The sequence below is a fragment of the Zophobas morio genome, unplaced genomic scaffold (genome assembly GCF_036711695.1).
Source record: "Zophobas morio isolate AGI-343-1 ecotype UQ-CSIRO unplaced genomic scaffold, CSIRO_AGI_Zmor_V1 ptg000007l, whole genome shotgun sequence".
Lineage (NCBI taxonomy): Eukaryota > Metazoa > Arthropoda > Insecta > Coleoptera > Tenebrionidae > Zophobas > Zophobas morio.
The window spans coordinates 4268243-4281065 of NW_026972112.1; the positions used below are offsets into that span (position 1 = coordinate 4268243).

Consider the following 12823-nt stretch of genomic DNA (forward strand, 5'->3'; position numbering starts at 1 on the left):
TGCACACGTCAGTCCACAGTTTTGTAGTACGACATCAAAGACTGGCGTTCCTGTCGACAAAAGATTATTTTTATGCAAAGCAAACCCTTTTTAAAGGAAGAATCTAAATAACGTGAACAATATTTTCCCCAGAGATACATCCATAAAGGTACCATAATTAAATAATGCAGCCTAAAAAATTACAAACAAAATGAGGAAATAAAATATAATGGACGTTTCTTTAAAAAAATGAAAAAAGAGTGCGTCGGCCCAGGGACGCACGGATGCAGTTTTAACTCTTCGTTGTCAATTTATATAAATTGCGACGTTATTAATTTTCTCTTAAAAAATAATAATAACCAAAAATATGTTGCATTTGCGGATGGTCGTCGGGTTAGGCAAGGTCAAACTTAGCTATTACCATTGTTTAAATATATTATAGTTGGACAACCTATACGGACAATCACTTTCCCATATAGAAAAGAATGAATATATATTTTACATCTCACTCGCTTCACTATGAAGTGGCGGTACCTTACGAAAGGGGGTAAAAATAGTCCGTAAGCACGTGATGTCGATAAGATAGTAAACGGACGTATTAATCAGTACGTTGTACGGGGAGCAGTCACAAAATAAGCAAACGTACGTGTTGAAGACTTTACATATACAGTGCATCTTTTTTAAAAGTGGCCATAGGGATTCCCATGTTAAATTTTATATCCCATGTTAACTTATGTTTGAGTAAAGATTTAGAGCTGAAATTTTTACTGGATGTAACTTGAGTTATCTTTAGTCGATTTTATTAAAAATCATGTTTTAAATTAAAGGACATTTCTTTAAAAAAATTAAAATATTTGGATATTTTTGTTCTCTAATATTGTAGGCAGCGATGTAAAACAGACATTTACCTGACGTTTCTAAACTTTGTTACTCGTTCAATTACTGGTTTTTAGTGACCGAAATTCGTCAACATGCCGCAGTACACAATTAAAGAAAAAGTAGAAATAGTCATTGTTGGATACATTAAAGCCTTATCGACAACAGAGAAACTCCGCAAAATTTTTTTGCATTTTGAAAATTTTGTAGCAGATTTATAAACAAAGGTTTTTCGATCTTGGACATTAAAAACCCAATTTCAGTGAAATTATCTTTTATTATCTTCATTTATGTTTGAATTCCATCATTCTGTTCTTTTCTAAAAACTGCAATCAAGGTATTTAATAATAATTAAATCAAAATTATGCTGTCAAAAATGACAAGTTAAAATGATAAGTCGAAACCGTCTTTGATCTACCAAACTTTTTTAATCAAAATAATTTTTATTTTTTAAAGCACAAATTAGAAAATTATTGCAAAAAGTGGTATTGAAAATTAAAGTAGAACCCTAAGGTTATTTTCTCCGCAAAAATCATCTCTGGGTTTTCACCCTAACAAAAGTTAACATGGGGTCTAAAATTTAACGTGGGAATCCCTATGGCCACTTTTAAAAAAGATGCACTGTATGTAATATATGTATATGTAGTGCATACCTGTTTCAAGGTTAAAGTAACAAAAATTTAATATTATTTATTAATCCATGAACTACATGGCTAACAAATATGCGTCCCTTCGTCCACTTTAAAGGTAAGAAATTAAACGACCACTACTTTAATTAATAAGTAACAAGTCATCTAATTTGCCTCCAGAATAACTCAAAAAATCGAAAAAAGTTAATAATTTAAAAATTGAAAAGTTAAAATTGAGAAATCGAAAAACTGAAAAATCACAACGAAATGAACGAAATATCAAAAAATTAGGAAATTAAAAAATTGAGAAACAGAAAAGTCAAAAAAGCAGAGTCTAAAAATCGCAAACTTAAAAAATCGAAAAATTGAAAAATCAAAAACCTGAATAATCGAAAAATTGAAGAACTGAAGAACTGAAAAATCGAAACTTTAGGAAGTGGAGAAATGGGAATATAAAAAAATAGCTTAATTGAGAAATCCGAAAACTAAAAATTCAGAAACGTCACAATTTGAAAAATAAAAAAATATTGAAGAACAGAAAAATCGAAAAATCTAAAATTTAAAACATTGAAAAGTTAAAATATCCTAAAACTGAAAAATGGAGAAATCCAAACATCAAAAAATCAAAAAAAAAATCTAAAATTTAATAATCGAAAAACTGAAAAATCAACGAATCGAGAAGTCGAGAATTTAAAAAATTGGAAAATTGAAAAATCGGATAAATCAAAAATCGAAACATCGAAAAATCGAGAAACCGAAAAGCAAAAAATCGAAAAACCAACAAATCGAAACATTGTAAAATTCAAAAATTGAGACATCGAGAAATCGAAAAATCAAAAGACAAAAAAATCGAGGAGTCGAAAAATCGAGAAGTCGAAAAATCAAAAAAATTGAGAAACCGAAATAGGCCAAAATCGAAAAATCGAAAACTTAAATTTGGAAAAATTGATAAAGCGAGAGATTAAATAATCAAAACATCGAAACATCCGAATCTCAATAAATTGAGATCTCAAAGAATTTAAAAATTCGGAAATTTAAAAAATTAAAGTTGAGAACTGGAAACTCGAGAAACCGAAAAATGTAAAAATTTAAAAATTAAAATATGGAAAAGTTGAAAAATTGAGAAATTGAAATAAAAAACAAAAAACCGAAAATCCAAAAATAAAAAATAGAAAAATCTAGAAGTAGAAAAATGAAAGAATCGAAGTATAGAAAAATATCAAAACTGAAAGAAATATCCAAAAATTGAGAAATCGACAAACCAATAAAGCGAAGTCGAAAAATTGAAGAATTGAAGAACTGAAAAATCGAAACTTTGAGAAGTGGGAAAATCAAAAATAGATTAATTGAGAAATCAGAAAACTGAAAATTTAACGCAAAAATTTGAAAAATTGAAAAATTTAAATACTGAAGAACTGAAAAGTCAAAAAATCGAGAAATCGAAAAAACTAAAATTTAAAACAATGAATAATTAAAATATCGCAAAATTGAAGAATCGAGAAATCCAATTCAATTTGAAAAATTGAAAAATCGGGGCATTGAAAAATTGGAAAATCCAGAAATTGAAAAGCTCAAAAGAAAAAAATCGAAAAACCGCGAAATTCAAAAATCGAAACATCGAAAAATTCAAAAATTAAGACTTCGAGAAATCGAAAAATCGGAGGATCGAGAAATTGAGGAATCGGAAGCCGAAAAGGAAAGTTAAAAATTGAAAAATTGAGAAATTGAACAATCAAAACAACGAAACATCTGAATTCGATAAATTGAGAAATTAATAAATTGAATAATCGAAAAATTTTAAAAAAGAAAAACTGGAAAATCGAAAATTAAAATTCAAAAAATCGAAAAATTGAAATATAGAAGAACTGAAAACTCGAGATATCGAAAAACCTAGAATTTTAAAAAATGAAATATTAAAACATCGAAAAGTTTAAAAATTGAGAAATCGAAGCATTAAACAGTCACAGAATTGAAAAATCTAAAGTTTACAATAAATTGAAAATCCAAAAAGTAAAAAAGCGAGAAATTAAAAAAAATCCATCAATTCAAAAATCGAAAAGTCGAAAAATTGAAATATTGAAAAATCTCATAACTGAAAGAAATATTCAAAAAATTGAGAAATTAAAAAATTGGAAAATTGAGAAATCGAAAATCTAAAAAAGCAAAATTGAAAAATCGTAATCTTAAAAAATCGAAAAATTGAAGAATTGAAGATGTGAAAAATCGAAACTTTAGGAAGCCCAGAAATGGACAAATAAAAAAAATACTTTGGGAATCGGCAAACTGAAAATTTAGAAACGTGAAAATTTGAAAAATTGAAAAATCGAAATATTTAAAAACCGTAAAATTGAAGAGGACAAAAATTGAGAAATCGTATCATTGAAACATCGGAAGATTGAGAAATCGAAAAATAAAAAAATGGAGAAATAGAAAATTTAAAGAATGGAAGAATCGGAAAAGCCCAAAATTGAAACATTGAAAAATTGAGACATTTAAAGTTGAAAAATCGAGAAATCGACAAGCCGAAAAATCCCAATAGCGTATTTAGGTATAAATCACAAGATCAGGACTATTCTACTTTTTAAAATTTAAATAACATTATAAATTGGAAAATGTTGATTTTTTTTTCCAAAAATCTTGAGGTCTAAGGTGAAAACTCGACACGGATGCATAGACCGTAAACGGGGCGAAACTACAATTTTACTATTGTAAAATTTGGAGATTGCGTCATTTCATTGTTCGTGACAAATTTTGCTGAGTGTAATTTGAGTGTAATGGTCGAAATGGGTTAGTTCTTCGTAGTGGATGTGTATCAGATCAACTCTAACGAATATCGGTTTATAGATGAATCGCTTAAAGCCGATATTGGCCTGAGTGTGCTTTGGTCTGTAGATCCAACAAGTTCTCAGGCGACGAAAAATTGCATGTGGAGGGAGACTTCGGATTACAAATCGTGCCAAGAAAGACATATTTGGGAGAGATGGATTTTCAGGTGCTTGACTAGCGGTAATTTTAAATTGTTTGCTGTCTTTCGCGAAGTGAAGAACACAATTTCATTAAAATGATAATTATAAAATTATCATAATCACTATTGGTATTAATTAACACAAAAACGCACGCAAGTTACCAGTTGATTTCGTTAATAAATTCATAGAAACCTATATGGGATTTTTTCATGCCTTAGAAAATTAAAAAGTAAAAAATACAATAACAAAAATTTTAAAATGCGGTTTACGAAAAATTAGTTGACCTGTGCAAAGAAGAAAATTTTGGAAACGCTGACAAATATGACATCTTAAAAAAAATAATACTTGAAGAAGAAATACTCTATGTCAGTGTGCAGTGCGCAAAGAGTTAACTGTGCAGATCTAGCCGAAAATCCGAAAACCAAATCGCTGTGTGTAGGGCCAGCATAACGGAAGTAATAAATTATCCCATCGGTTGAAGAACGTTGGGTCGGTGCACTGATATCGGTGTTATATCCCGAGAGGGGCCCAATACACCCAATAAAATCAAACAGACAAAATAAAGCTTCAAACATGATTATTTTTATACTAAAATTCTGAAGTTTATAAACTGCACATTTTATTTATTTATTTATTTATTTATTTATTTTATCTTGTTTTCGAACTATAATAAACATTTCAAACAATGTCTGTAACTTATTTTAATGTAAATTATATTCATGCGGTTAAGAAAATTAGATGTAATATTAGTATGATTTTGACCTTATTCTAGATTTTATTACAGCAGAACGGCGTATCCTTTTTAAATTTTAGAAGTTACGGAAACTAGTTCAAGAAACAATTAGTTATCTCGTATTTTTGGAACAAAATCTACCAAAATGTCGGATAACAGCAATCGTTTTTCATAGAAACAGTCTTCAAAGCAGCCTTTAACAACTCGATATTACAAACATGCCTCCTAAGTTCTTAATGCGTTTTTTTCTCTCTTGTAATTATTTGTAATGTTAACGCCGAAAGTTTATGTCTATCTGTTATTTACTTTGAACATATATTTTCATTTTGTGTTAATATTTTTGTAACACCACGAATCTAAATTTTACTTAAAATCTTGTTTTACTTTAATCATGTAAAACTAAACAATTATACCAGTTTAAAAACCCTTGGAAAGTTTCTGTCAGTCTTTAGATATAGTCAAATAAAAATAGGCGTCAAATTCATTTAAATTCAGTTCTTTCGTATCACGTTACAACGCGTTGCTTCATATGTTTTATGTCAAGCATATTTTCATATTTTGTACATATATGTTTATACACATTACTATTTACGGAACAATGTTAATTATGGATTTATGGATAACTCCTCGTATAAGAGCAGAGTGAAGGGTGTTTGTCTTTGCTAATGTTTGATGGCGCCATCTGATGTAGAGTAAAATAAACCTAATTCGTTGGCTCGCTGTAGTGAAAATGCGCGTTGACGAAAAATTTGTCCCACGCCCCCTGGATTCCTCGTCCTAAAGCTCACTATTTAGGCGAAGTAAAATTTGTATTAGGTTGTCCAACTATAATATACTTATACAATGCTATTACTAATTACGTTTTCGTTAATTGTATTTATGGAATAAGTGACGATTAAATTCAGTGACTGGTATTGGTGTCGGTGTCGAAGTCGGTCGGTGTCGAACTCGACATCCTTTTCCGGCGCGTCGTATACGTGTTCTATAATACGAAAAGAAAGAAGTTAAAACTCCACAACATCGATAATTTTTTATCCACGAGCTTTACACTAGCCACAAGTCAAAAAGAAGCTCGATTTTGTCAATGTTCGTGTTTCGCACATAGTGGTCACGGCACCAACTGCTTGTTCGCAAGGAACTGCAGCATTTGGGAGCTTGTCCGTGCAGCTGGCTTTTACCTGGTTGTCGGGCTTGTTTTTCGTACGTGTTTCAATGATCTTGTTGACGTGTCATAGCCACATTGGGCGATTGTAATCGAAACACGTGTTTGGAACGGTGTGGCCACGAGTGCCCCATAAATTGCGCAACAGACCCCGGATTCCCATAAAATATCAATTAGGAGATGTCGAGTGGTGTCGAGTGGTGCACTTTGCATGGTCATCAGCGGTGGAGTGGTCCGGTGAAATCGTCCCAGGACAAAGCGGCGGCCGCTGATGCTGCATCGCTGCTAATTTCTGGTCGATTATAAAAGTTGTGGGAAACGCCGATTTCAATTATCTGCATTTTAGAGGGAATGCTCGGCGAACAACAATGTTGAAATTTAATCTAGCGGCGTTCAACAAAACGGCTTTCATAAACTTGAAAGGAACAAAATGGAGATACACACATATACGCGGGATACAATAGGGAGTATTTCCTTTGTCCTGTAAACACAATATAGAGCGTTTAAAAGAATGTATTTACGAGCGTCTTTAATATTGTTTTACATGCAAATAGTTCATTTTTCATATAGTGTGTGTGCTTTAGGGACGACGTCGTCAGCTCTAATTTCGCTTCGGCTGTATCAAAGTAATTGATGCTTATTGCTTGTCGCTCGTCTCATAAAGCCTCATTTTCTTCTTTCGGCGAAGTTCGCTCGAGAGGGTGATGCACGACTTTATTCGTCTGCACTCTAAAATACACTTCTCATACATTTTAAAACCGCACTGCTTTAAAACGTGATACAACGCCTTGACCTGGCGTTTGAAAATGAAGACGCGTCGGAAGTAGAAGAATTTTAATTTTCCAAGGCATTCACAATACCGAGATTAGGAGCACATAGTAATAAGGGATAATCAGCTTTGGCATAGTGGCTGCGTCGGTGAAGGTTATAGGAACAATCGTTTACCGAACAATAGAGAGTGAGTTCGCGATTACAGATTACCGCAGAGTCGAGGTAGGAAATTACTATGGGGCCGCCTTATTTGCATCTCTAACGAGTGGTAAAGACGTATAACCGCAAGAAGGATTGCTCTTTCGATAGCATCTCTTATCGCGGATAACGAACGATCCAATAACAACGCCGACGTCACCCGATGACCAGGGACCCCTCGACGCAGATTTATCGGAAGTTCAATTTCGGTTCGACCGCAGCTCTGAAATTTTAATTCTGCCGTGACTACAAACAGACGCGAGGCACATTATTAGGAGTTGCTCGGAGAGGGAGCACATTTATCGACGATACTGATGATTCCGCAACATGAGAGCCCCGTCATTAACGATCGGCGTATTTAAGCGTCCCCCGCGAGCCGAGAGAGACGAGAAGCAACCGCTGGCGCCATCTCGAGCGTCGGCGTGGAAGCAGGTACTGGCGGTTAATTTAACGGTAGCTCTTGGTCGCAAACAATATTGCTCGCGTCCAATTTATCTTCGGTCCCGGAAATCGCGCACCTTGGAATGCCAATGTCGACGGTTAGATTAATGCGGCATGCAATTAAATGCATGTTTGCGCAGCGGCACGTACGAACTACAAATGCATCGCTCGAGTGCATTACGTTGCCCATGGACACCTGTTCGGTCGAATGCAGCTTCGCATACGAGAGAGAATCCGGGTGTTTTTTTTTCGCAGCGTTACCATTGTTAGGCGGGTCCTCCGCTGCTTCACATTCCTGCAAATCGTCGAGACCTCGGTGGAAATTGTAATTTGTGCCATCAACGGCAGGGCTCATGTCATTTCTGCAACCTCTCGAATTGAAAGCGGAGATCTATGCGCCGTATAAGTCAGAAGCAAGAGTGCGGCGTCAAAGACCGCCCCCGGGGACTGAATTAATCATGAGCGGAGGTACGAGCCAACTGCAGGCTTCATTAGATTGCCGATATTAGGCTAATGCGATTCGACAATCGATGGAGTGCGATTGTAAAGAGAAGACAAAAGTTTGAGATTTAGCCTCGATCCATAAAACCAACGATCGCATGTAAAACTGAAGAATCTCGGGCGAAATTTGAAATATTCCGCGTCTCGATGGCGACTTCAAAGGGGCCGATCGTATCGCTAAACGAAATTATTGTCCAGGTTTACTTTTTAATAAAAGTGAGCCTTTGACACAAATTCCACAACAACACGTCTCAACCCTTACTTCTGTTAAGGTTATGTAAAAAGTCACGCAAACTTTAAATATTTCAAGTGGCAAAGGTCACGCCCGTAAATGTCGAAATCCAAATTCGCAACAAACAACCGAAACCCCTCGGAAAAAATCTCAAATGGGATTATTTTTGTGTCGCAGCGGTCTTAACTCGATCACGTACTCTTAAGATAATTCACGTCATGACGTTGGAGCTGCGTCAGTTGTTCCCGGGGGTTCACATGTCAATCCGCTTAAGCCGGTCGCACAGGGATTACAAGTTGTGGTCGCTAAGCCGGAGTATAGGTCAGCTCATTTGTACACATTGCATATTCCGTACCACGCGTCACTTGTGTACCACGCTCGACGATTTTCCTTTAACCAGATGTCTCCTTTTTATTCGGTCGCCCTCAATTACTTCGTCAGCCACTCGAGAGGCACACGATAATAAGCACCGGGGGCGATAGGAGACCGATCTCGTCAAATTACCCAGTGTGGAAATGATAAAGGGATCGATGCTGATTGGCGGGAGAGCTTTATGGAGGTCTACGCTGGAATTTTGTATCGACTGCGGGATGCATCCTGGTCACGGCACCAACTTGTTTTTTTAAGTAAAACTAAATTGTCTTCCTGTCAGCACAAGATGAAAGGGTATGACGTCCCTAACAAACTTGTAGTTAAATATTATTTTTGTACGACGATATTTATAATGAAAAGTGAACCCAATGAAGCAAGCCCGGTAACGAGAAAATGCACTTTGGTATGGCAGATTAAATTTCAGAACAAGGAATTTTAATAACGCAAAAGGATGTCATAGACACACATACCGGAAAGCAGCACGATATCCCGAATTAAAATTCCTCAAAAAGCGGTAAAAAGAAAGCACGGTTTTGAAGAACCACGAAAGGTGACAACGAAACAAATGTCAACATAAACTTTAAGTGGTAAAGTGATTAATGCCGATGGTGGAGTGGTTTTCCGATTTTCGGATCTCGGACGAACGGTATCCTGGTCACGGCACCAACAGCCGTCATAAGCGTTTAACGAATTTATAGATACTAACTTATTTATCAAAGTTCGTGTGTAACAATAAGTGTAATTTTCCCTGCGTTTTCATACTAATAACGTTATGTTCGAAAACTGCTACAAAGCAAACATAATTGGCACATTGTTTACGGTTCAAAATGATTTAGATTTATGAGTTCAATCATACACAATTGACGGTTTCGAGTGGAAGCTCTATTGATGTCAATAAAGTTGTTATTAATTTTGTTCTGTCTGTTTGGGGCCTATCGACTTTCACGAACTCCAGTGCAGTGTTGATTTTTGTTTAAAAAAAAACAAAGGTACTGCAGACTCGTGTTATCCAACAATAAACGAGGTCATTTTTAATTGTATTTACAAAAGGAAAGGCAGCGATATTTATGAATGTTACGCAATCACATTTTCACATACCGATTTTACGATCTCTGAAAATTTCTTTGCGAGTTGGTTTATGTGTTAATTAAAATTAACTAAATGGCAAGTGTTAAGTAGATAAAAGGTGTAAGATAAGAATAATCAATAAAGGGGGCTTAAAATGCACGAACAAATTCAGGTTTGGAAAGCGAATGTTTCTGATGAATAAAAATGTAAATATAAGGGTATTTGAATACAAAAAGTACACGAAATGAACGTATGCGGCTTATCACCTGTAGTTTCCGCCTTCGTACCGGTAAGTGCTTTCGAGCCATGGAAGAATGCGGGGTGTGAAATAAAAATCTTTAAATTAAGTTGTATTGTGGTAACTTTATCAACCGATGACCCTATTGTCGTTGCTAAATAGATTATTGAAATGTGTTCATAAAAGGAATTATTACGTTCGAGAATAAGCGTGTCAAGAACACACCGCTGGGCAAAACCAGTTTTCCTGAGTACAAAGAGCTGAACCATTTTCCGGGTTCGATTTTTTCCCTCATTAATTATTTGTCCCGATTCCTTTCTTGCCTCTATTTTAATTGTGCTGAAGCTGACGTAAATGCGAACCCAAATTAACGTAACGCGAAGGCGAAACGTCATAGGTGTCCAATTCCTCCAGGGAGTTTCTACACACAGACACGAGACTCACTGGAAACGCCATCTGTCCCCTTCCCGCCATAATAAAAAAATCTTTACTTTGAGTATGCTTCGTGCATAATCTCTAATCTGAACATTCAAGAAAATACAGCTTTTCGTAGCAACTCAGGCAACGTCCCCATTAACCCGTTCGGACCCCAACGAAATCAAACCTCGTCCGACGGAATGCATTTCCGACCACAAAGCCTCTCCATGCTACTTAATTCCGGTCAAATTAACCTTTGTCCATATATTCGGCCACGAAACAACCCCATCCCATTCCCTCGTAGGTAAAGCGCGATCGATCGTCTCGACTTGGTTCTAACACCATCAGTTGATTTTGTAAGACGTGATCGCATTTGGAATCCCCGGGGTTCGGTTTATGAACCAAGCCGACGTAAAGACCGCACGACAATGTTCTTCAAATTGTTTTTCTCGAAAACAGTGCTCGATTGATCGGTTTTGTTTCGAAGGGAGGTTTAACGCACACGGCGGATAGTGAGAGAAAAGAAAGAGCCGATCGAATATTTAATTATCTTTTATTCGGTACTAAAATGAAACTCGTAAAGTGGACGGAAGTAAAGATATTAATTTTCTTAAATATTAGAGGATTGGAGCGGAAAATTAAAATATGCCTGAAAAATTACTTTGTTGTTGGAGATGAAAGGATGCAACCTGCCATAAAAAGCTACACTAGATGAGGTAAATTGACGGCGAATGGGGCGGAGGAGAATCGAGGGACGGTGATGGGAAAGACAGTGCAATCTCGTGCGACGGATTTAATTATGCAGGTTTTGTGCTTGCTGCACTTAGCGGCTTTATTAGTGACGATGTTTCATTAGTTTTTCCAGATTGCGGGAATTCATTTACGAGACGCCCTACGTGGACTTGACGTTCGACGCTTGAAGAGGGCGATGGGCGGGCTGAACGTTCGAACGCAGAGAGAACAATGGAATTTCGCTAAATGACCGCACCAATACTCCCCAACAAAAAGTAAATTCGTGCGGTTAAAAAATCAAATTTTGCGATTCATGGAGATTTTGACGGTTTGTGTGTCTATAATTAATGTAAGGGATCGATGCTGATTTATTAGATGGATAGAATTATGGGTGTCTGCGTTGGAATTTTGTATCGAGTGCGAAATGCATCCTGGTCACGGCACCAAATATCATCATAACGCAGACTCGTCAAAAAAGCAACGGTTGAGGAGCGTCAAACAAAGCCCCCAATACAATAACGCTCCATTTTATCCTAATCCTTTTCGCATTTCAGGCTTTGAAAGCGCCGTTTCGAGGCGCAAACAAATTTCGTTGATGGATGTACACATCCGGCCAGACAGCGCATAATGCAGCCCGCTGCAGCCATCCCAACACCTTAATAACACCACTAAAGAGTAACAGCATGTGCCTCGGAACATCCCGCCACCGGCACCCTCATCCATCTCACAACAAGCGAACTTTAATCATAAGCTAACCCAATATCTCTTGGTTGTTCTGGCTATGCATGTAGCGTGGTTGCGTTACCACTTTATATTCTTATGCGAAATTCCTAAACAAATATAATCCCGACGTATCCTCTCCGGCATCACACACATACATTATAAAGAAGGCAAATCTAATATCGTCCCGTATCGCATTTCTGCAGTGAACGAAGCAGACACCGCCGCAGCCCCTGATGCGTGCCGCCACCGACGCCGCCCCACGCTGCACCTGCCCATTACTCTTCATTTCGGGTTAATCGGTGGCAATGCATTTGGTAAATTGTCTGTTGCGTGTCGGTACCAACATTGTGGAATTGGGTGTAATTTATAAAAATGTAATTTTCTCTACCATACATTACCATACCATACAATTTTTTTTCTTCAAATTAATCATGGAACTAGATAACTTCATCTGAAGTCAGTAAAGGAGAAGGAAAGTTGTATTATATGGTCTATCACAGACTAAAGTCTGAACTTCTTCCGTCTTGATTAAAGGAAATAATCTTGGAACGTAGTACAATCGCACGCAAATGTTTTGAGCCTATGGGCGGATCATTTTTGCCGGTCGTCACCGAACGAGGCGGTCCAAATCGTCCAAGGGCAGAATTTGTAGGTAGGCTCAAACTACAACGAAATTTACGTGTTGACCAAATTCTTACCCTGAATTAGTTTTAATTTTATAAATACCCTATCTAAAATGTTCAGAATATGATGAGTCTATACTTGTGATTTACCATTCCTTTAAT

General features: G+C 36.3%; 1 protein-coding gene across 1 annotated transcript in view; it reads left to right on the forward strand.

The window, feature by feature from the left end:
• LOC135124266 (hemicentin-2-like) overlaps positions 1 to 12823 on the forward strand; it is a 379948-nt gene that overhangs the window by 329837 nt on the left and 37288 nt on the right. The gene's annotated exons all lie outside the window — the stretch shown is intronic.